Below are 25,726 nucleotides of genomic sequence, written 5' to 3'. Positions count from 1 at the left end.
CTTGGTAATAATATACCTCTTTTTCTATTGATCTGGTCACGTAGATCACGAAAGTTTTTATTTGAGGGGTTTGCGACGAATAGTTTAGAAGATATAATGATTTTTGTAGAGAGATTCAATTTTTACGGTTTTTTCCAAAAATTTCGAATTCAAATTTCTCCTAAACTATGGGGACTACAGAAAATCGGTAAGCAGAGTTGGTATTGGCAGTTCATGGTTATTCGAATCCCACCCTCGCCTGACAATATTTGAGTCGAAAAATTTTCTCGAATTTTCTCGAATTTTTCTTACCCCGGACCTTAAAAAATTGTAAAAGTTTGAAAGTTCCTTCTTGGTAATAATATACCTCTTTTTCTATTGATCTGGTCATGTAGATCACGAAAGTTTTTATTTGAGGAGTCTGCGACGAATAGTTTAGGAGATTTAACGATTTTTATAGAGAGATTGAATTTTCTAGAATTTTCCTTACCCCGGACCTTGAAAAATTGTAAAAAATTAAAAGATCTTTCTTGGTAATAAAAAACCTCTTTTTCTATTGATCTGTTCACGTAGATCACGAAAGTTTTTATTTGAGGGGTCTGCGACGAATAGTTTAGGAGATATAACGATTTTTGTAGAGAGATTGAATTTTCTCGAATTTTCCTTACCCCGGACCTTAAAAAATTGTAAAAAATTGAAAGTTCCTTCTTGGTGATAATATACCTCTTTTTCTATTGATCTGTTCACGTAGATCACGAAAGTTTTTATATGAGGGCTCTCCGACGAATAGTTTAGGAGATATAACGATTTTTATAGAGAGATTGAATTTTCTCGAATTTTCCTTACCCCGGACCTTGAAAAATTGTAAAAAATTGAAAGATCTTTCTTGGTAATAAAATACCTCTTTTTCTATTGATCTGGTCACGTAGATCACGAAAGTTTTTATTTAAGGGTTCTGCGACGAATAGTTTAGGAGATATAACGATTTTTGTAGAGAGATTGAATTTTCTCGAATTTTCCTTACCCCGGACCTTAAAAAATTGTAAAAAATTGAAAGTTCCTTCTTGGTAATAATATACCTCTTTTTCTATTGATCTGGTCATGTAGATCACGAAAGTTTTTATTTGAGGAGTCTGCGACGAATAGTTTAGGAGATATAACGATTTTTATAGAGAGATTGAATTTTCTCGAATTTTCCTTACCCCGGACCTTGAAAAATTGTAAAAAATTGAAAGATCTTTCTTGGTAATAAAATACCTCTTTTTCTATTGATCTGTTCACGTAGATCACGAAAGTTTTTATTTAAGGGTTCTGCGACGAATAGTTTAGGAGATATAACGATTTTTGTAGAGAGATTGAATTTTCTCGAATTTTCCTTACCCCGGACCTTGAAAAATTGTAAAAAATTGAAAGATCTTTCTTGGTAATAAAATACCTCTTTTTCTATTGATCTGTTCACGTAGAACACGAAAGTTTTTATTTAAGGGTTCTGCGACGAATAGTTTAGGAGATATAACGATTTTTGTAGAGAGATTGAATTTTCTCGAATTTTCCTTACACCGGACCTTAAAAAATTGTAAAAAATTGAAAGTTCCTTCTTGATAATAATATAACTCTTTTTCTATTGATCTGGTCACGTAGATCACGAAAGTTTTTATTTGAGGGGTTTGCGACGAATAGTTTAGGAGATATAACGATTTTTGTAGAGAGATTGAATTTTTACGGTTTTTTCCAAAAATTTTTGAAAAATTGTAAAAAATTGAAAGTTCCTTCTTGGTAATAATATACCTCTTTTTCTATTGATCTGGTCGTGTAGATCACGAAAGTTTTTATTTGAGGAGTCTGCGACGAATAGTTTAGGAGATATAACGATTTTTATAGAGAGATTGAATTTTCTCGAATTTTCCTTACCCCGGACCTTGAAAAATTGTAAAAAATTAAAAGATCTTTCTTGGTAATGAAATACCTTTTTTTCTATTGATCTGTTCACGTAGATCACGAAAGTTTTTATTTGAGGGGTCTGCGACGAATAGTTTAGGAGATATAACGATTTTTGTTGAGAGATTGAATTTTCTCGAATTTTCCTTACCCCGGACCTTAAAAAATTGTAAAATATTAAAAGTTCCTTCTTGGTGATAATATACCTCTTTTTCTATTGATCTGTTCACGTAGATCACGAAAGTTTTTATATGAGGGTTCTGCGACGAATAGTTTAGGAGATATAACGATTTTTATAGGGAGATTGAATTTTTACGGTTTTTTCCAAAAATTTCGACTTCAAATTTCTCCTTAACTATGGGGACTACGGAAAATCGGTTAGCAGAGTTGGTATTGGCAGTTCATGATTATTCGAATTCCACTCACGAATGACAATATTTGAGTCGAAGAATTTTCTCGAATTTTTCTTACCCCAGATCTTGAAAAATTGTAAAAAATTGAAAGTTCCTTCTTGGTAATAATATACCTCTTTTTCTATTGATCTGGTCACGTAGATCACGAAAGTTTTCATATGAGGGGTCTGCGACGAATAGTTTGGGAGATATAACGATTTTAGTAGAGAGATTGAATTTTTACGGTTTTTTACAAAAATTTCGAATTCAAATTTCTCCTTAACTATGGGGACTACGGAAAATAGGTAAGCAGAGTTGGTATTGGCAGTTCATGATTATTCGAATTCCACTCACGAATGACAATATTTGAGTCGAAGAATTTTCTCGAATTTTCTCGAATTTTCCTCACCCCGGACCTTAAAAAATTGTAAAAAATTAAAAGTTCCTTCTTGGTAATAATATACCTCTTTTTCTATTGATCTGGTCATGTAGATCACGAAAGTTTTTATTTGAGGAGTCTGCGACGAATAGTTTAGGAGATATAATGATTTTTATAGAGAGATTGAATTTTCTCGAATTTTCCTTACCCCGGACCTTGAAAAATTGTAAAAAATTAAAAGATCTTTCTTGGTAATAAAATACCTCTTTTTCTATTGATCTGTTCACGTAGATCACGAAAGTTTTTATTTGAGGGGTCTGCGACGAATAGTTTAGGAGATATAACGATTTTTGTAGAGAGATTGAATTTTCTCGAATTTTCCTTACCCCGGACCTTAAAAAATTGTAAAGAATTAAAAGTTCCTTCTTGGTAATAATATACCTCTTTTTCTATTGATCTGTTCACGTAGATCACGAAAGTTTTTATATGAGGGGTATGCGACGAATAGTTTAGGAGATATAACGATTTTTATAGAGAGATTGAATTTTTACGGTTTTTTCCAAAAACTTCGACTTCAAATTTCTCCTAAACTATGGGGACTACGGAAAATCGGTAAGCAGAGTTGGTATTGGCAGTTCATGATTATTCGAATTCCACTCACGAATGACAATATTTGAGTCGAAGAATTTTCTCGAATTTTCTCGAATTTTCCTTACCCCGGACCTTAAAAAATTGTAAAAAATTAAAAGTTCCTTCTTGGTAATAATATACCTCTTTTTCTATTGATCTGGTCACGTAGATCACGAAAGTTTTTATTTGAGGGGTTTGCGACGAATAGTTTAGGAGATATAATGATTTTTGTAGAGAGATTCAATTTTTACGGTTTTTTCCAAAAATTTCGAATTCAAATTTCTCCTAAACTATGGGGACTTCGGAAAATCGGTAAGCAGAGTTGGTATTGGCAGTTCATGATTATTCGAATCCCACTCTCGCCTGACAATATTTGAGTCGAAAAATTTTCTCGAATTTTCTCGAATTTTCCTTACCCCGGACCTTAAAAAATTGTAAAAAATTAAAAGTTCCTTCTTGGTAATAATATACCTCTTTTTCTATTGATCTGGTCACGTAGATCACGAAAGTTTTTATTTGAGGGGTTTGCGACGAATAGTTTAGAAGATATAATGATTTTTGTAGAGAGATTCAATTTTTACGGTTTTTTCCAAAAATTTCGAATTCAAATTTCTCCTAAACTATGGGGACTACAGAAAATCGGTAAGCAGAGTTGGTATTGGCAGTTCATGGTTATTCGAATCCCACCCTCGCCTGACAATATTTGAGTCGAAAAATTTTCTCGAATTTTCTCGAATTTTTCTTACCCCGGACCTTAAAAAATTGTAAAAGTTTGAAAGTTCCTTCTTGGTAATAATATACCTCTTTTTCTATTGATCTGGTCATGTAGATCACGAAAGTTTTTATTTGAGGAGTCTGCGACGAATAGTTTAGGAGATTTAACGATTTTTATAGAGAGATTGAATTTTCTAGAATTTTCCTTACCCCGGACCTTGAAAAATTGTAAAAAATTAAAAGATCTTTCTTGGTAATAAAAAACCTCTTTTTCTATTGATCTGTTCACGTAGATCACGAAAGTTTTTATTTGAGGGGTCTGCGACGAATAGTTTAGGAGATATAACGATTTTTGTAGAGAGATTGAATTTTCTCGAATTTTCCTTACCCCGGACCTTAAAAAATAGTAAAAAATTGAAAGTTCCTTCTTGGTGATAATATACCTCTTTTTCTATTGATCTGTTCACGTAGATCACGAAAGTTTTTATATGAGGGCTCTCCGACGAATAGTTTAGGAGATATAACGATTTTTATAGAGAGATTGAATTTTCTCGAATTTTCCTTACCCCGGACCTTGAAAAATTGTAAAAAATTGAAAGATCTTTCTTGGTAATAAAATACCTCTTTTTCTATTGATCTGTTCACGTAGATCACGAAAGTTTTTATTTAAGGGTTCTGCGACGAATAGTTTAGGAGATATAACGATTTTTGTAGAGAGATTGAATTTTCTCGAATTTTCCTTACCCCGGACCTTAAAAAATTGTAAAAAATTGAAAGTTCCTTCTTGGTAATAATATACCTCTTTTTCTATTGATCTGGTCATGTAGATCACGAAAGTTTTTATTTGAGGAGTCTGCGACGAATAGTTTAGGAGATATAACGATTTTTATAGAGAGATTGAATTTTCTCGAATTTTCCTTACCCCGGACCTTGAAAAATTGTAAAAAATTGAAAGATCTTTCTTGGTAATAAAATACCTCTTTTTCTATTGATCTGTTCACGTAGATCACGAAAGTTTTTATTTAAGGGTTCTGCGACGAATAGTTTAGGAGATATAACGATTTTTGTAGAGAGATTGAATTTTCTCGAATTTTCCTTACCCCGGACCTTGAAAAATTGTAAAAAATTGAAAGATCTTTCTTGGTAATAAAATACCTCTTTTTCTATTGATCTGTTCACGTAGAACACGAAAGTTTTTATTTAAGGGTTCTGCGACGAATAGTTTAGGAGATATAACGATTTTTGTAGAGAGATTGAATTTTCTCGAATTTTCCTTACCCCGGACCTTAAAAAATTGTAAAAAATTGAAAGTTCCTTCTTGATAATAATATAACTCTTTTTCTATTGATCTGGTCACGTAGATCACGAAAGTTTTTATTTGAGGGGTTTGCGACGAATAGTTTAGGAGATATAACGATTTTTGTAGAGAGATTGAATTTTTACGGTTTTTTCCAAAAATTTCGAATTCAAATTTCTCCTTAACTATGGGGACTACGGAAAATCGGTAAGCAGAGTTGGTATTGGCAGTTCATGGTTATTCGAATCCCACTCTCGCCTGACAATATTTGAGTCGAAAAATTTTCTCGAATTTTCTCGAATTTTCCTTGCCCCGGACCTTAAAAAATTGTAAAAAATTGAAAGTTCCTTCTTGGTAATAAAATACCTCTTTTTCTATTGATCTGGTCATGTAGATCACGAAAGTTTTTATTTGAGGAGTCTGCGACGAATAGTTTAGGAGATATAACGATTTTTATAGAGAGATTGAATTTTCTCGAATTTTCCTTACCCCGGACCTTAAAAAATTGTAAAAAATTAAAGGTTCCTTCTTGGTAATAATATACCTCTTTTTCTATTGATCTGGTCACGTAGATCACGAGAGTTTTTATTTGAGGGGTTTGCGACGAATAGTTTAGGAGATATAACGATTTTTGTAGAGAGATTGAATTTTTACGGTTTTTTCCAGAAATTTCGAATTCAAATTTCTCCTAAACTATGGGGACTACGGAAAATCGGTAAGCAGAGTTGGTATTGGCAGTTCATGATTATTCGAATTCCACTCACGAATGACAATATTTGAGTCGAAGAATTTTCTCGAATTTTTCTTACCCCGGACCTTGAAAAATTGTAAAAAATTAAAAGTTCCTTCTTGGTAATAATATACCTCTTTTTCTATTGATCTGGTCACGTAGATCACGAAAGTTTTCATATGAGGGGTCTGCGACGAATAGTTTAGGAGATATAACGATTTTAGTAGAGAGATTGAATTTTTACGGTTTTTTCCAAAAATTTCGAATTCAAATTTCTCCTAAACTATGGGGACTACGGAAAATAGGTAAGCAGAGTTGGTATTGGCAGTTCATGATTATTCGAATTCCACTCACGAATGACAATATTTGAGTCGAAGAATTTTCTCGAATTTTCTCGAATTTTCCTTACCCCGGACCTCAAAAAATTGTAAAAAATTAAAAGTTCCTTCTTGGTAATAATATACCTCTTTTTCTATTGATCTGGTCACGTAGATCACGAAAGTTTTTATTTGAGGGGTTTGCGACGAATAGTTTAGGAGATATAACGATTTTTGTAGAGAGATTGAATTTTTACGGTTTTTTCCAAAGATTTCGAATTCAAATTTCTCCTAAACTATGGGGACTACGGAAAATCGGTAAGCAGAGTTGGTATTGGCAGTTCATGGTTATTCGAATCCCATACTCGCCTGACAATATTTGAGTCGAAAAATTTTCTCGAATTTTCTCGAATTTTCCTTACCCCGGACCTTAAAAAATTGTAAAAAATTAAAGGTTCCTTCTTGGTAATAATATACCTCTTTTCCTATTGATCTGGTCATGTAGATCACGAAAGTTTTTATTTGAGGAGTCTGCGACGAATAGTTTAGGAGATATAACGATTTTTATAGAGAGATTGAATTTTCTCGAATTTTCCTTACCCCGGACCTTGAAAAATTGTAAAAAATTAAAAGATCTTTCTTGGTAATAAAATACCTCTTTTTCTATTGATCTGTTCACGTAGATCACGAAAGTTTTTATTTGAGGGGTCTGCGACTAATAATTTAACGATTTTTGTAGAGAGATTGAATTTTCTCGAATTTTCCTTACCCCGGACCTTAAAAAATTGTAAAAAATTAAAAGTTCCTTCTTGGTGATAATATACCTCTTTTCTATTGATCTGTTCACGTAGATCACGAAAGTTTTTATATGAGGGGTCTGCGACGAATAGTTTAGGAGATATAACGATTTTTATAGAGAGATTGAATTTTTACGGTTTTTTCCAAAAATTTCGACTTCAAATTTCTCCTAAACTATGGAGACTACGGAAAATCGGTAAGCAGAGTTGGTATTGGCAGTTCATGATTATTCGAATTCCACTCACGAATGACAATATTTGAGTCGAAGAATTTTCTCGAATTTTCTCGAATTTTCCTTACCCCGGACCTTAAAAAATTGTAAAAAATTAAAAGTTCCTTCTTGGTAATAATATACCTCTTTTTCTATTGATCTGGTCACGTAGATCACGAAAGTTTTTATTTGAGGGGTTTGCGACGAATAGTTTAGGAGATATAACGATTTTTGTAGAGAGATTGAATTTTTACGGTTTTTTCTATAAATTTCGAATTCAAATTTCTCCTAAACTATGGGGACTACGGAAAATCGGTAAGCAGAGTTGGTGTTGGCAGTTCATGGTTATTCGAATCCCACTCTCGCCTGACAATATTTGAGTCGAAAAATTTTCTCGAATTTTCTCGAATTTTCCTTACCCCGGACCTTAAAAAATTGTAAAAAATTAAAAGTTCCTTCTTGGTAATAATATACCTCTTTTTCTATTGATCTGGTCACGTAGATCACGAAAGTTTTCATATGAGGGGTCTGCGACGAATAGTTTAGGAGATATAACGATTTTAGTAGAGAGATTGAATTTTTACGGTTTTTTCCAAAAATTTCGAATTCAAATTTCTCCTAAACTATGGGGACTACGGAAAATAGGTAAGCAGAGTTGGTATTGGCAGTTCATGATTATTCGAATTCCACTCACGAATGACAATATTTGAGTCGAAGAATTTTCTCGAATTTTCTCGAATTTTCCTTACCCCGGACCTCAAAAAATTGTAAAAAATTAAAAGTTCCTTCTTGGTAATAATATACCTCTTTTTCTATTGATCTGGTCACGTAGATCACGAAAGTTTTTATTTGAGGGGTTTGCGACGAATAGTTTAGGAGATATAACGATTTTTGTAGAGAGATTGAATTTTTACGGTTTTTTCCAAAGATTTCGAATTCAAATTTCTCCTAAACTATGGGGACTACGGAAAATCGGTAAGCAGAGTTGGTATTGGCAGTTCATGGTTATTCGAATCCCATACTCGCCTGACAATATTTGAGTCGAAAAATTTTCTCGAATTTTCTCGAATTTTCCTTACCCCGGACCTTAAAAAATTGTAAAAAATTAAAGGTTCCTTCTTGGTAATAATATACCTCTTTTCCTATTGATCTGGTCATGTAGATCACGAAAGTTTTTATTTGAGGAGTCTGCGACGAATAGTTTAGGAGATATAACGATTTTTATAGAGAGATTGAATTTTCTCGAATTTTCCTTACCCCGGACCTTGAAAAATTGTAAAAAATTAAAAGATCTTTCTTGGTAATAAAATACCTCTTTTTCTATTGATCTGTTCACGTAGATCACGAAAGTTTTTATTTGAGGGGTCTGCGACTAATAATTTAACGATTTTTGTAGAGAGATTGAATTTTCTCGAATTTTCCTTACCCCGGACCTTAAAAAATTGTAAAAAATTAAAAGTTCCTTCTTGGTGATAATATACCTCTTTTCTATTGATCTGTTCACGTAGATCACGAAAGTTTTTATATGAGGGGTCTGCGACGAATAGTTTAGGAGATATAACGATTTTTATAGAGAGATTGAATTTTTACGGTTTTTTTCCAAAAATTTCGACTTCAAATTTCTCCTAAACTATGGAGACTACGGAAAATCGGTAAGCAGAGTTGGTATTGGCAGTTCATGATTATTCGAATTCCACTCACGAATGACAATATTTGAGTCGAAGAATTTTCTCGAATTTTCTCGAATTTTCCTTACCCCGGACCTTAAAAAATTGTAAAAAATTAAAAGTTCCTTCTTGGTAATAATATACCTCTTTTTCTATTGATCTGGTCACGTAGATCACGAAAGTTTTTATTTGAGGGGTTTGCGACGAATAGTTTAGGAGATATAACGATTTTTGTAGAGAGATTGAATTTTTACGGTTTTTTCTATAAATTTCGAATTCAAATTTCTCCTAAACTATGGGGACTACGGAAAATCGGTAAGCAGAGTTGGTGTTGGCAGTTCATGGTTATTCGAATCCCACTCTCGCCTGACAATATTTGAGTCGAAAAATTTTCTCGAATTTTCTCGAATTTTCCTTACCCCGGACCTTAAAAAATTGTAAAAAATTAAAAGTTCCTTCTTGGTAATAATATACCTCTTTTTCTATTGATCTGGTCACGTAGATCACGAAAGTTTTTATTTGAGGGGTTTGCGACGAATAGTTTAGGAGATATAACGATTTTTGTAGAGAGATTGAATTTTTACGGTTTTTTCCAGAAATTTCGAATTCAAATTTCTCCTAAACTATGGGGACTACGGAAAATCGGTAAGCAGAGTTGGTATTGGCAGTTCATGGTTATTCGAATCCCATACTCGCCTGACAATATTTGAGTCGAAAATTTTCTCGAATTTTCCTTACCCCGGACCTTAAAAAATTGTAAAAAATTAAAAGTTCCTTCTTGGTAATAATATACCTCTTTTCCTATTGATCTGGTCATGTAGATCACGAAAGTTTTTATTTGAGGAGTCTGCGACGAATAGTTTAGGAGATATAACGATTTTTATAGAGAGATTGAAGTTTCTCGAATTTTCCTTACCCCGGACCTTGAAAAATTGTAAAAAATTAAAAGATCTTTCTTGGTAATAATATACCTCTTTTTCTATTGATCTGGTCATGTAGATCACGAAAGTTTTTATTTGAGGAGTCTGCGACGAATAGTTTAGGAGATATAACGATTTTTGTAGAGAGATTGGATTTTCTCGAATTTTCCTTACCCCGGACCTTAAAAAATTGTAAAAAATTAAAAGTTCCTTCTTGGTGATAATATACCTCTTTTTCTATTGATCTGTTCACGTAGATCACGAAAGTTTTTATATGAGGGGTCTGCGACGAATAGTTTAGGAGATATAACGATTTTTATAGGGAGATTGAATTTTTACGGTTTTTTCCAAAAATTTCGAATTCAAATTTCTCCTAAACTATGGGGACTACGGAAAATCGGTAAGCAGAGTTGGTATTGGCAGTTCATGATTATTCGAATTCCACTCACGAATGACAATATTTGAGTCGAAGAATTTTCTCGAATTTTTCTTACCCCGGACCTTGAAAAATTGTAAAAAATTAAAAGTTCCTTCTTGGTAATAATATACCTCTTTTTCTATTGATCTGGTCACGTAGATCACGAAAGTTTTCATATGAGGGGTCTGCGACGAATAGTTTAGGAGATATAACGATTTTAGTAGAGAGATTGAATTTTTACGGTTTTTTCCAAAAATTTCGAATTCAAATTTCTCCTAAACTATGGGAACTACGGAAAATCGGTAAGCAGAGTTGGTATTGGCAGTTCATGGTTATTCGAATCCCACTCTCGCCTGACAATATTTGAGTCGAAAAATTTTCTCGAATTTTCTCGAATTTTCCTTACCCCGGACCTTAAAAAATTGTAAAAAATTAAAAGTTCCTTCTTGGTAATAATATACCTCTTTTTCTATTGATCTGGTCACGTAGATCACGAAAGTTTTTATTTGAGGGGTTTGCGACGAATAGTTTGAAGATATAACGATTTTTGTAGAGAGGTTGAATTTTTACGGTTTTTTCCAAAAATTTCGAATTCAAATTTCTCCTAAACTATGGGGACTACAGAAAATCGGTAAGCAGAGTTGGTATTGGCAGTTCATGGTTATTCGAATCCCACTCTCGCCTGACAATATTTGAGTCGAAAAATTTTCTCGAATTTTTCTTACCCCGGACCTTAAAAAATTGTAAAAAATTGAAAGTTCCTTCTTGGTAATAATATACCTCTTTTTCTATTGATCTGGTCGTGTAGATCACGAAAGTTTTTATTTGAGGAGTCTGCGACGAATAGTTTAGGAGATATAACGATTTTTATAGAGAGATTGAATTTTCTCGAATTTTCCTTACCCCGGACCTTGAAAAATTGTAAAAAATTGAAAGATCTTTCTTGGTAATAAAATACCTCTTTTTCTATTGATCTGTTCACGTAGATCACGAAAGTTTTTATTTGAGGGGTCTGCGACGAATAGTTTAGGAGATATAACGATTTTTGTTGAGAGATTGAATTTTCTCGAATTTTCCTTACCCCGGACTTTAAAAAATTGTAAAAAATTAAAAGTTCCTTCTTGGTGATAATATACCTCTTTTTCTATTGATCTGTTCACGTAGATCACGAAAGTTTTTATATGAGGGGTCTGCGACGAATAGTTTAGGAGATATAACAATTTTTATGGGGAGATTGAATTTTTACGGTTTTTTCCAAAAATTTCGAATTCAAATTTCTCCTAAACTATGGGGACTACAGAAAATCGGTAAGCAGAGTTGGTATTGGCAGTTCATGGTTATTCGAATCCCACTCTCGCCTGACAATATTTGAGTCGAAAAATTTTCTCGAATTTTCTCGAATTTTCCTTACCCCGGACCTTAAAAAATTGTAAAAAATTGAAAGTTCCTTCTTGGTTATAATATACCTCTTTTTCTATTGATCTCATGTAGATCACGAAAGTTTTTATTTGAGGAGTCTGCGACGAATAGTTTAGGAGATATAACGATTTTTATAGAGAGATTGAAGTTTCTCGAATTTTCCTTACCCCGGACCTTGAAAAATTGTAAAAAATTAAAAGACCTTTCTTGGTAATAATATACCTCTTTTTCTATTGATCTGGTCATGTAGATCACGAAAGTTTTTATTTGAGGAGTCTGCGACGAATAGTTTAGGAGATATAACGATTTTTGTAGAGAGATTGGATTTTCTCGAATTTTCCTTACCCCGGACCTTAAAAAATTGTGAAAAATTAAAAGTTCCTTCTTGGTGATAATATACCTCTTTTTCTATTGATCTGGTCACGGAGATCACGAAAGTTTTTATTTGAGGGGTTTGCGACGAATAGTTTAGGAGATATAACGATTTTTATAGAGAGATTGAATTTTCTCGAATTTTCCTTACCCCGGACCTTGAAAAATTGTAAAAAATTGAAAGATCTTTCTTGGTAATAAAATACCTCTTTTTCTATTGATCTGTTCACGTAGATCACGAAAGTTTTTATTTAAGGGTTCTGCGACGAATAGTTTAGGAGATATAACGATTTTTGTAGAGAGATTGAATTTTCTCGAATTTTCCTTACCCCGGACCTTAAAAAATTGTAAAAAATTGAAAGTTCCTTCTTGGTAATAATATACCTCTTTTTCTATTGATCTGGTCATGTAGATCACGAAAGTTTTTATTTGAGGAGTCTGCGACGAATAGTTTAGGAGATATAACGATTTTTATAGAGAGATTGAATTTTCTCGAATTTTCCTTACCCCGGACCTTGAAAAATTGTAAAAAATTGAAAGATCTTTCTTGGTAATAAAATACCTCTTTTTCTATTGATCTGTTCACGTAGATCACGAAAGTTTTTATTTAAGGGTTCTGCGACGAATAGTTTAGGAGATATAACGATTTTTGTAGAGAGATTGAATTTTCTCGAATTTTCCTTACCCCGGACCTTTAAAAATTGTAAAAAATTAAAAGTTCCTTCTTGGTGATAATATACCTCTTTTTCTATTGATCTGTTCACGTAGATCACGAAAGTTTTCATATGAGGGCTCTCCGACGAATAGTTTAGGAGATATAACGATTTTTATAGAGAGATTGAATTTTTACGGTTTTTTCCAAAAATTTCGACTTCAAATTTCTCCTAAACTATGGGGACTACGGAAAATCGGTAAGCAGAGTTGGTATTGGCAGTTCATGATTATTCGAATTCCACTCACGAATGACAATATTTGAGTCGAAGAATTTTCTCGAATTTTCTCGAATTTTCCTTACCCCGGACCTTAAAAAATCGTAAAAAATTAAAAGTTCCTTCTTGGTAATAATATACCTCTTTTTTTATTGATCTGGTCACGTAGATCACGAAAGTTTTTATTTGAGGGGTTTGCGACGAATAGTTTAGGAGATATAACGATTTTTGTAGAGAGATTGAATTTTTACGGTTTTTTCCAAAAATTTCGAATTCAAATTTCTCCTAAACTATGGGGACTACAGAAAATCGGTAAGCAGAGTTGGTATTGGCAATTCATGGTTATTCGAATCCCACTCTCGCCTGACAATATTTGATTCGAAAAATTTTCTCGAATTTTCTCGAATTTTCCTTACCCCGGACCTTAAAAAATTGTAAAAAATTAAAAGTTCCTTCTTGGTAATAAGATACCTCTTTTTCTATTGATCTGGTCATGTAGATCACGAAAGTTTTTATTTGAGGAGTCTGCGACGAATAGTTTAGGAGATATAACGATTTTTATAGAGAGATTGAATTTTCTCGAATTTTCCTTACCCCGGACCTTGAAAAATTGTAAAAAATTAAAAGATCTTTCTTGGTAATAAAATACCTCTTTTTCTATTGATCTGTTCACGTAGATCACGAAAGTTTTTATTTGAGGGGTCTGCGACGAATAGTTTAGGAGATATAACGATTTTTGTAGAGAGATTGAATTTTCTCGAATTTTCCTTACCCCGAACTTAAAAAATTGTAAAAAATTAAAAGTTCCTTCTTGATAATAATATAACTCTTTTTCTATTGATCTGGTCACGTAGATCACGAAAGTTTTTATTTGAGGGGTTTGCGACGAATAGTTTAGGAGATATAACGATTTTTGTAGAGAGATTGAATTGTTACGGTTTTTTCCAAAAATTTCGAATTCAAATTTCTCCTTAACTATGGGGACTACGGAAAATCGGTAAGCAGAGTTGGTATTGGCAGTTCATGGTTATTCGAATCCCACTCTCGCCTGACAATATTTGAGTCGAAAAATTTTCTCGAATTTTCTCGAATTTTCCTTGCCCCGGACCTTAAAAAATTGTAAAAAATTGAAAGTTCCTTCTTGGTAATAATATACCTCTTTTTCTATTGTTCTGGTCATGTAGATCACGAAAGTTTTTATTTGAGGAGTCTGCGACGAATAGTTTAGGAGATATAACGATTTTTATAGAGAGATTGAATTTTTACGGTTTTTTCCAAAAATTTCGAATTCAAATTTCTCCTAAACTATGGGGACTACGGAAAATCGGTAAGCAGAGTTGGTATTGGCAGTTCATGATTCGAATTCCACTCACGAATGACAATATTTGAGTCGAAGAATTTTCTCGAATTTTCTCGAATTTTCCTTACCCCGGACCTTAAAAAATTGTAAAAAATTAAAGGTTCCTTCTTGGTAATAATATACCTCTTTTTCTATTGATCTGGTCACGTAGATCATGAGAGTTTTTATTTGAGGGGTTTGCGACGAATAGTTCCATTTTGTTGATTTTCTGGATTTGGACGTCACGCAGGTAGCTATAGCTCCCACGTGGTAAGGTCAATTGCTGCTGTAAACACAAATGGACGGCTGACTTCTGTTGTTGATTTCATTTGTTTGTTATTTCCTTCAATGTTTCTTAATCTAACACTTTTTATCTTATTGCACAGGGACGAAAGCTTGACACACGTGTCTAAGGAAACCACATTGGTATAAGGGACTGTTCTTATTCCCTTCTTCTTGTTTAATGAACAATTATTCAAGTAAGCCATTCCACATTGTTGTTCTTCTTGGACTCGGATATCACGCAGGTAGCTATAGCTCGCACGTGGTAAGGTCAATTGCTGCTGTTACCACAATTGGACGGCTGACTTCTGTTGTTGATTTCATTTGTGTGTTATTTTTCTCAATGTTTCTTTCTCTAACACTCTTTATCGTATTGCAGAGGAACGAAAACTTGACACACGTGTCTAAGGAAACCACTTTGGTATACGGGACTGTTCTCATTCCCTTTTTTTTTGATTAATGAACAATTGTTCAAGTAAGCCATTCCACATTGTTGATTTTCTTGGACTCGGATGTCACGCAGGTAGCTATAATCTCCCTCGTGGTAAGGTCAATTTCTGCTGTAAACACAATTGGTTGGCTGACTTCTGTTGTTGATTTCATTTGTTTGTTATTTCCTTCAATGTTTCTTACTCTAACACTTTTTATCGTATTGCAGAGGGAGGAAAGCTAGACCCACGTGTCTGAGGAAACCACTTTGGTATAAGGGACTGTTCTTATTCCCTTTTTTTCGTTTAATGAACAATTGTTCAAGTAAGCCATTCCACATTGTTGGTTTTCTTGGACTCGGATGTCACGCAGGTAGCTATAATCTCCCACGTGGTAAGGTCAATTGCTGCTGTAAACACAATTGGACGGCTATCTTCTGTTGTTGATTTCATTTGTTTGTTATTTCCTTCAATGTTTCTTACTCTTTTATCGTATTGCAGAGGGACGAAAGCTTGACACACGTGTCTAAGAAAACCGCTCTGCTTTGGGAGATTGTGCTCATTCCCTTTTTCTTCATTTAACGAACAAATCCAAGTAAGCCATTCCAAAATGTTGTTTTTCTTGGACTCGGATGTCACGCAGGTAGCTATAGCTCCCACCTGGTGTGGTCAATTGCTGGTGTAACCACAATTGGACGGCTTACTTCTGTTGTTGATTTCATTTGATTAATATTTCCTTCAATGTTGCTTATTCTAACACTTTTTATCTTATTGCACAGGGACGAAAGCTAGACACACGTTTCGAAGGAAACCACATTGGTATAAAGGACTGTTCTTATTTCCTTCTTTTTGTTTAATGAACAATTATCCAAGTAAGCCATTCCACATTGTTGTTCTTCTAGGACTCGGATGTCACGCAGATAGCTATAGCTTCCACGTGGTAAGGTCAATTGCTGCTAAAACCACAATTGGACGGCTGACTTCTGTAGTTGATTTCATTTGTTTGTTATTTCCTTCAATGTTTCTCACTCTAACACTCTTTATCGTATTGCAGAGGAACGAAAACTTGACACACGTGTCTAAAGAAACCACTTTGGTATAAGGGACTGTTTGTATTCCTTTTTTTTTTGGTTCAATGAACAATTGTTCAAGTAAGCCATTCCACATTGTTGATTTTCTTGGACTCTGATATCACGCAGGTAGCTATAATCTCCCACGTTGTAAGGTCAATTGCTGCTGTAACCACAATTGGACGGCTGACTTCTGTTGTTGATTTCATTTGTTTGTTATTTCCTTCAATGTTTCTCACTCTAACACTCTTTATCGTATTGCAGAGGAACGAAAACTTGACACACGTGTCTAAGGAAACCACTTTGGTATAAGGGACTGTTTGTATTCCTTTTTTTTTTGGTTCAATGAACAATTGTTCAAGTAAGCCATTCCACATTGTTGATTTTCTTGGACTCGGATATCACGCAGGTAGCTATAATCTCCCACGTTGTAAGGTCAATTGCTGCTGTAACCACAATTGGACGGCTGACTTCTGTTGTTGATTCCATTTGTTTGTTATTTCCTTCAATGTTTCTCACACTAACACTTTTTGTCGTATTGCAGAGGGACGAAAGCTTGACACACGTGTCTAAGGAAACCACATTGGTATAAAGGACTGTTCATATTCTCTTCTTTTTGTTTAATGAACAATTATCCAAGTAAGCCGTTTCACATTGTTGATTTTCTTGGACTCCGATGTCACGCAGCTAGCTATAATCTCCACGTGGTAAGGTCAATTGCTGCTGTAACCACAATTGGACGGCTGACTCCTGTTGTTGATTTCATTTGTTTGTTATTTCCTTCAATGTTTCTCACTCTTTTATCGTATTGCAGAGGGAAGAAAGCTTTACACACGTGTCTAAAGAAACCACTTTGGTATACGGGACTGTTCTTATTCCCTTTTTTTTTGTTTAATGAACAATTGTTCAAGTAAGCCATTCCACATTGTTGATTTTCTTGGACTCCGATGTCACGCAGGTAGCTATAATCTCCCACATGGTAAGGTCAATTGCTGCTGTAACCACAATTGGACGGCTGAATTCTGCTGTTGATTTCATTTGTTTGTTATTTCCTTCAATGTTTCTCATTCTAACACTTTTCATCGAATTCACGCAGGTAGCTATAGCTCTCACGTGGTAAGGTCAATTGCTGGTGTAACCACAATTGGACGGCTGACTTCTGTTGTTGATTTCATTTGTTTGTTATTTCCCTCAATGTTTCTTACTCTAACACTTTTTATCGTATTGCAGAGGGAGGAAAGCTAGACACACGTGTCTGAGGAAACCACTTAGGTATAAAGGACTGTTCTTATTCCCTTTTTTTTTCGTTTAATGAACAATTGTTCAAGTAAGCCATTCCCCATTGTTGATTTTCTTGGACTCGGATGTCACGCAGGTGGCTATGATCTCCCACGTGGTAAGGTCAATTGCTGCTGTAAACACAAATGGACGGCTGATTTCTGTTGTTGATTTCATTTGTTTGTCATTTCCTCCAATGTTTCTTAATCTAACATTTTTTATCGTATTGCAGAGGGAGAAAAGCTAGACCCACGTGTCTGAGGAAACCACTTTGGTATAAGGGACTGTTCTTATTCCCTTTTTTTTTGTTTAATGAACAATTGTTCAAGTAAGCCATTCCACATTGTTGATTTTCTTGGACTCGGATGTCACGCAGGTAGCTATAATCTCCCACGTGGTAAGGTCAATTTCTGCTGTAAACACAATTGGTTGGCTGACTTCTGTTGTTGATTTCATTTGTTTGTTATTTCCTTCAATGTTTCTTACTCTAACACTTTTTATCGTATTGCAGAGGGGGGAAAGCTAGACCCACGTGTCTGAGGAAACCACTTTGGTATAAGGGACTGTTCTTATTCCCTTTTTTTTCGTTTAATGAACAATTGTTCAAGTAAGCCATTCTACATTGTTGATTTTCTTGGACTCGGATGTCACGCAGGTAGCTATAATCTCCCACGTGGTAAGGTCAATTGCTGCTGTAAACACAATTGGACGGCTATCTTCTGTTGTTGATTTCATTTGTTTGTTATTTCCTTCAATGTTTCTTACTCTTTTATCGTATTGCAGAGGGACGAAAGCTTGACACACGTGTCTAAGAAAACCGCTCTGCTTTGGGAGATTGTGCTTATTCTCTTTTTCTTCATTTAACGAACAATTCCAAGTAAGCCATTCCAAAATGTTGTTTTTCTTGGACTCGGATGTCACGCAGGTAGTTATAATCTTCCAACGTGTTGAGTTCAATTGCTGCTGTAACCACAAATGGACGGCTTACTTCTGTTGTTGATTTCATTTGATTAATATTTCCTTCAATGTTGCTTAATTTAACACTTTTTATCTTATTGCACAGGGACGAAAGCTAGACACACCTTTCGAAGGAAACCACATTGGTATAAAGGATTGTTCTTATTTCCTTCTTTTTGTTTAATGAACAATTATCCAAGTAAGCCATTCCACATTGTTGTTCTTCTAGGACTCGGATGTCACGCAGGTAGCTATAGCTTCCACGTGGTAAGGTCAATTGCTGCTAAAACCACAATTGGACGGCTGACTTCTGTAGTTGATTTCATTTTTTGTTATTTCCTTCAATGTTTCTCACTCTAACACTCTTTATCGTATTGCAGAGGAACGAAAACTTGACACACGTGTCTAAGGAAACCACTTTGGTATAAGGAAGTGTTCTTATTCTCTTTTTTTTTGTTTAATGAACAATTATTCAAGTAAGCCATTTCACATTGTTGATTTTCTTGGACTCGGATATCACGCAGGTAGCTATAATCTCCCACGTTGTAAGGTCAATTGGTGCTGTAACCACAATTGGACGGCTGACTTCTTTTGTTGATTTCATTTGTTTGTTATTTCCTTCAATGTTTCTTACTCTAACACTTTTTATCGTATTGCAGAGGAACGAAAACTTGACACACGTGTCTAAGGAAACCACTTTGGTATAAGGGACTGTTTGTATTTCTTTTTTTTTTGGTTCAATGAACAATTGTTCAAGTAAGCCATTCCACATTGTTGATTTTCTTGGACTCGGATATCACGCAGGTAGCTATAATCTCCCACGTTGTAAGGTCAATTGGTGCTGTAACCACAATTGGACGGCTGACTTCTGTTGTTGATTTCATTTGTTTGTTATTTCCTTCAATGTTTCTCACACTAACACTTTTTGTCGTATTGCAGAGGGACGAAAGCTTGACACACGTGTCTAAGGAAACCACATTGGTATAAAGGACTGTTCTTATTCTCTTCTTTTTGTTTAATGAACAATTATCCAAGTAAGCCGTTTCACATTGTTGATTTTCTTGGACTCCGATGTCACGCAGCTAGCTATAATCTCCACGTGGTAAGGTCAATTGCTGCTGTAACCACAATTGGACGGCTGACTTCTGTTGTTGATTTCATTTGTTTGTTATTTCCTTCAATGTTTCTCACTCTTTTATCGTATTGCAGAGGGACGAAAGCTTGACACACGTGTCTAAAGAAACCACTTTGGTATACGGGACTGTTTTATTCCTTTTTTTTTTTGTTTAATGAACAATTGTTCAAGTAAGCCATTCCACATTGTTGATTTTCTTGGACTCGGATGTCACGCAGGTAGCTATGATCTCCCACGTGGTAAGGTCAATTGCTGCTGTAAACACGAATGGACGGCTGACTTCTGTTGTTGATTTCATTTGTTTGTTATTTCCTTCAATGTTTCTTAATCTTACACTTTTTATCTTATTGCACAGGGACGAAAGCTTGACACACGTGTCTAAGGAAACCACATTGGTATAAGGGACTGTTCTTATTCCCTCCCTTCTTCTTGTTTAATGAACAATTATTCAAGTAAGCCATTCCACATTGTTGTTTTTCTTGGACTCGGATATCACGCAGGTAGCTATAGCTCACACGTGGTAAGGTCAATTGCTGCTGTTACCACAATTGGACGGCTGACTTCTGTTGTTGATTTCATTTGTGTGTTATTTCTCTCAATGTTTCTTTCTCTAACACTCTTTATCGTATTGCAGAGGAACGAAAACTTGACACACGTGTCTAAGGAAACCACTTTGGTATAAGGGACTGTTCTTATCCCCTTTTTTTTTGTTCAATGAACAATTATTCAAGTGAGCCATTTCACATTGTTGATTTTCTTGGACTCCGATGTCACGCAGGTAGCTATAATCTACCACATGGTAAGGTCAATTGCTGCTGTAACCACAATTGGACGGCTGAATTCTGCTGTTGATTTCATTTGTTTGTTATGTCCTTCAATGTTTCTCATTCTAACACTTTTCATCGTATTGCACAGGGACGAAAGCTTGACACACGAGTCTAAGGAAACCACATTGGTATAAGGGACTGTTCTTGTTCCCTTCTTTTTGTTTAATGAACAATTATACAAGTGAGCCATTCGACATTGTTGTTTTTCTTGGACTTGGATGTCACGCAGGTAGCTATAGCTCTCACGTGGTAAGGTCAATTGTATAAGGGACTGTTCTTATTCCCTTTTTTTTTGTTTAATGAACAATTGTTCAAGTAAGCCATTCCACATTGTTGATTTTCTTGGACTCGGATGTCACGCAGGTAACTATAATCTCCCACGTTGTAAGGTCAATTGCTGCTGTAACCACAATTGGACGGCTATCTTCTGTTGTTGATTTCATTTGTTTGTTATTTCCTTAAATGTTTCTTACTCTTTTATCGTATTGCAGAGGGACGAAAGCTTGACACACGTGTCTAAGAAAACCGCTCTGCTTTGGGAGATTGTGCTTATTCTCTTTTTCTTCATTTAACGAACAATTCCAAGTAAGCCATTCCAAAATGTTGTTTTTCTTGTACTCGGATGTCACGCAGGTAGCTATAATCTTCCAACGTGTTAAGTTCAATTGCTGCTGTAACCAAAAATCGAAGGCTTACTTCTGTTGTTGATTTCATTTGATTAATATTTCCTTCAATGTTGCTTATTCTAACACTTTTTATCTTATTGCAGAGGAACGAAAACTTGACACACGTGTCTAAGGAAACCACTTTGGTATAAGGAAGTGTTCTTATTCTCTTTTTTTTTGTTTAATGAACAATTATCCAAGTAAGCCGTTTCACATTGTTGATTTTCTTGGACTCCGATGTCACGCAGCTAGCTATAATCTCCACGTGGTAAGGTCAATTGCTGCTGTAACCACAATTGGACGGCTGACTTCTGTTGTTGATTTCATTTGTTTGTTATTTCCTTCAATGTTTCTCACTCTTTTATCGTATTGCAGAGGGACGAAAGCTAGACACACGTGTCTGAGGAAACCACTTTGGTATAAAGGACTGTTCTTATTCCCTTTTTTTTTGTTTAATGAACAATTGTTCAAGTAAGCCATTCCACATTGTTGATTTTCTTGGACTCGGATGTCACGCAGGTGGCTATGATCTCCCACGTGGTAAGGTCAATTGCTGCTGTAAACACAAATGGACGGCTGACTTCTGTTGTTGATTTCATTTGTTTGTTATTTCCTTCAATGTTTCTCACTCTTTTATCGTATTGCAGAGGGAGGAAAGCTAGACCCACGTGTCTGAGGAAACCACTTTGGAATAAGGGACTGTTCTTATTCCCTTTTTTTTTTGTTTAATGAACAATTGTTCAAGTAAGCCATTCCACATTGTTGATTTTCTTGGACTCGGATGTCACGCAGGTAGCTATAATCTCCCACGTGGTAAGGACAATTGCTGCTGTAAACACAATTGGACGGCTATCTTCTGTTGTTGATTTCATTTGTTTGTTATTTCCTTCAATGTTTCTTACTCTAACACTCTTTATCGTATTGCAGAAGAACGAAAACTTGACACACGTGTGTAAGGAAACCACTCTGGTATAAGGGACTGTTCTTATTCCCTTTTTTTTTGTTTAATGAACAATTATTCAAGTGAGTCATTTCACATTGTTGATTTTCTTGGACTCCGATGTCACGCAGGTAGCTATAATCTCCCACATGGTATGGTCAATTGCTGCTGTGACCACAATTGGACGGCTGAATTCTGCTGTTGATTTCATTTGTTTGTTATTTCCTTCAATGTTTCTCATTCTAACACTTTTCATCGTATTGCACAGGGACGAAAGCTTGACACACGAGTCTAAAGAAACCACATTGGTATAAGGGACTGTTCTTATTCCCTTCTTTTCGTTTAATGAACAATTATCCAAGTAAGCCATTCGACATTGTTGTTTTTTTTGGACTTGGATGTCACGCAGGTAGCTATAGCTCCCACGTGGTAAGGTCAATAGCTGCTGTAACCACAATTGGACGGCTGACTTCTGTTGTTGATTTCATTTGTTTGTTATTTCCTTCAATGTTTCTCACACTAACACTTTTTGTCGTATTGCAGAGGGACGAAAGCTTGACACACGTGTCTAAGGAAACCACATTGGTATAAAGGACTGTTCTTAATCGCTTCTTTCTGTTTAATGAACAATTATCCAAGTAAGCCGTTTCACATTGTTGATTTTCTTGGACTCCGATGTCACGCAGGTAGCTATAATCTCCCACGTGGTAAGGTCAATTGCTGCTGTAACCACAATTGGACGGCTGACTTCTGTTGTTGATTTCATTTGTTTGTTATTTCCTTCAATGTTTCTCACTCTTTTATCGTATTGCAGAGGGACGAAAGCTTGACACACGTGTCTAAAGAAACCACTTTGGTATACGGGACTGTTCTTATTCCTTTTTTCTCTGTTTAATGAACAATTGTTCAAGTAAGCCATTCAACATTGTTGATTTTCTTGGACTCGGATGTCACACAGGTAGCTATAATCTCCCACGTTGTAAGGTCAATTGCTGCTGTAACCACAAATGGACGGCTGACTTCTGTTGTTGATTTCATTTGATTGTTATTTCCTTCAATGTTGCTTATTCTAACACTTTTTATCTTATTGCACAGGGACGAAAGCTTGACACACGTGTCTAAGGAAACCACATTGGTATAAGGGACTGTTCTTATTCCCTTCTTCTTGTTTAATGAACAATTCCAAGTAAGCCATTCCACATTGTTGTTTTTCTTGGACTCGGATATCACGCAGGTAGCTATAGCTCGCACGTGGTAAGGTCAATTGCTGCTGTAACCACAATTGGACGGCTGACTTCTGTTGTTGATTCCCTTTGTGTGTTATTTCTCTCAATGTTTCTTTCTCTAACACTTTTTATCTTATTGCACAGGGACGAAAGCTTGACACACGTGTCTAAGGAAACCACATTGGTATAAGGGACTGTTCTTATTCCCTTCTTCTTGTTTAATGAACAATTGTTCAAGCAAGCCATTCCACATTGTTGTTTTTCTTGGACTCGGATGTCACGCAGGTAGCTATAGCTCCCACGTGGTAAGGTCAATTGCTGCTGTAACCACAATTGGACGCCTGACTTCTGTTGTTGATTTCATTTGTTTGTTATTTCCTTCAATGTTTCTTACTCTAACACTTTTTATCGTATTGCAGAGGGACGGAAGCTAGACACACGTGTCGAAGGAAACAACATTGGTATAAAGGACTGTTCTTATTCCGTTCTTTTGGTTTAATGAACAATTATCCAAGTAAGCCATTCCACATTGTTGTTCTTCTAGGACTCGGATGTCACGCAGATAGCTATAGCTTCCACGTGGTAAGGTCAATTGCTGCTAAAACCACAATTGGACGGCTGACTTCTGTAGTTGATTTCATTTGTTTGTTATTTCCTTCAATGTTTCTTATTCTAACACTTTTTATCGTATTGCAGAGGGAGGAAAGCTAGACACACGTGTCTGAGGAAACCACTTTGGTATAAAGGACTGTTCTTATTCCCTTTTTTTTTGTTTAATGAACAATTGTTCAAGTAAGCCATTCCACGTTGTTGATTTTCTTGGACTCCGATGTCACGCAGGTAGCTATAATCTCCCACATGGTAAGGTCAATTGCTGCTGTAACCACAATTGGACGGCTGAATTCTGCTGTTGATTTCATTTGTTTGTTATTTCTTTCAATGTTTCTCATTCTAACACTTTTCATCGTATTGCACAGGGACGAAAGCTTGACACACGAGTCTAAGGAAACTACATTGGTATAAGGGACTGTTCTTATTCCCCCTGTTGTTGATTTCATTTGTTTGTTATTTCCTTCAATGTTTCTAATACTAACACTTTTTGTCGTATTGCAGAGGGACGAAAGCTTGACACACGTGTCTAAGGAAACCACATTGGTATAAAGGACTGTTCTTATTCCCTTCTTTTTGTTTAATGAACAATTATCCAAGTAAGCCGTTTCACATTGTTGATTTTCTTGGATTTCGATGTCACGCAGGTAGCTATAATTTCCCACATGGTAAGATCAATTGCTGCTGTAACCACAATTGGACGGCTGACTTCTGTTGTTGATTTCATTTGTTTGTTATTTCCTTCAATGTTTCTTACTCTAACACTTTTGATCGTATTGCAGAGGGACGAAAGCTTGACACACGTGTCTAAGGAAACCACATTGGTATAAGGGACTGTTCTTATTCCCTTTTTTCTTTTTTATGAACAATTATCCAAGTGAGCCATTCCACATTGTTGATTTTCTTGGACTCGGATGTCACGCAGATAGCTATAATCTCCTACGTGGTGAGGTCAATTGCTGCTGTAACCACAATTGGACGGCTGACTTCTGTTGTTGATTTCATTTGTTTGTTATTTCCTTCAATGTTTCTCATTATAATAACACTTTTCATCGTATTGCACAGGAACGAAAGCATGACACACGTGTCTAAGGAAACCACATTGGTATAAGGGACTGTTCTTATTCCCCTCTTTTCGTTTAATGAACAATTATCCAAGTAAGCCATTCGACATTGTTGTTTTTCTTGGACTTCGATGTCACGCAGGTAGCTATAGCTCCCACGTGGTAAGGTCAATTGCTGCTAAAACCACAATTGGAAGGCTGACTTCTGTTGTTGATTCCATTTTTTTGTTATTTCCTTCAATGTTTCTCACTCTAACACTCTTTATCGTATTGCAGAGGCACGAAAGCTTGACACACGTGTCTAAGGAAACCACATTGGTATAAAGGACTGTTCTTATTCCCTTCTTTTTTTTTAATGAACAATTATCCAAGTAAGCCATTCCACATTGTTGATTTTCATGGACTCGGATGTCACGCAGGTAGCTATATTCTCCCACGTTATAAGGTCAATTGCTGCTGTAACCACAATTGGACGGATGAATTCTGTTGTTGATTTCATTTGTTTGTTAATTCCTTCAATGTTTCTCATTATAATAACACTTTTCATCGTATTGCACAGGGACGAAAGCATGACACACGTGTCTAAGGAAACCACATTGGTATAAGGGACTGTTCTTATTCCCCTCTTTTCGTTTAATGAACAATTATCCAAGTAAGCCATTCCACATTGTTGTTCTTTTTGGACTCGGATGTCACGCAGGTAGTAGCTATAGCTTCCACGTGGTGAGGTCAATTGCTGCTAAAACCACAATTGGACGGCTGACTTCTGTTGTTGATTTCATTTGTTTGTTATTTC

Source organism: Harmonia axyridis, chromosome 5 (genome assembly GCF_914767665.1).
Source record: "Harmonia axyridis chromosome 5, icHarAxyr1.1, whole genome shotgun sequence".
Lineage (NCBI taxonomy): Eukaryota > Metazoa > Arthropoda > Insecta > Coleoptera > Coccinellidae > Harmonia > Harmonia axyridis.
Note: the sequence above shows the minus strand (reverse complement) of the source record.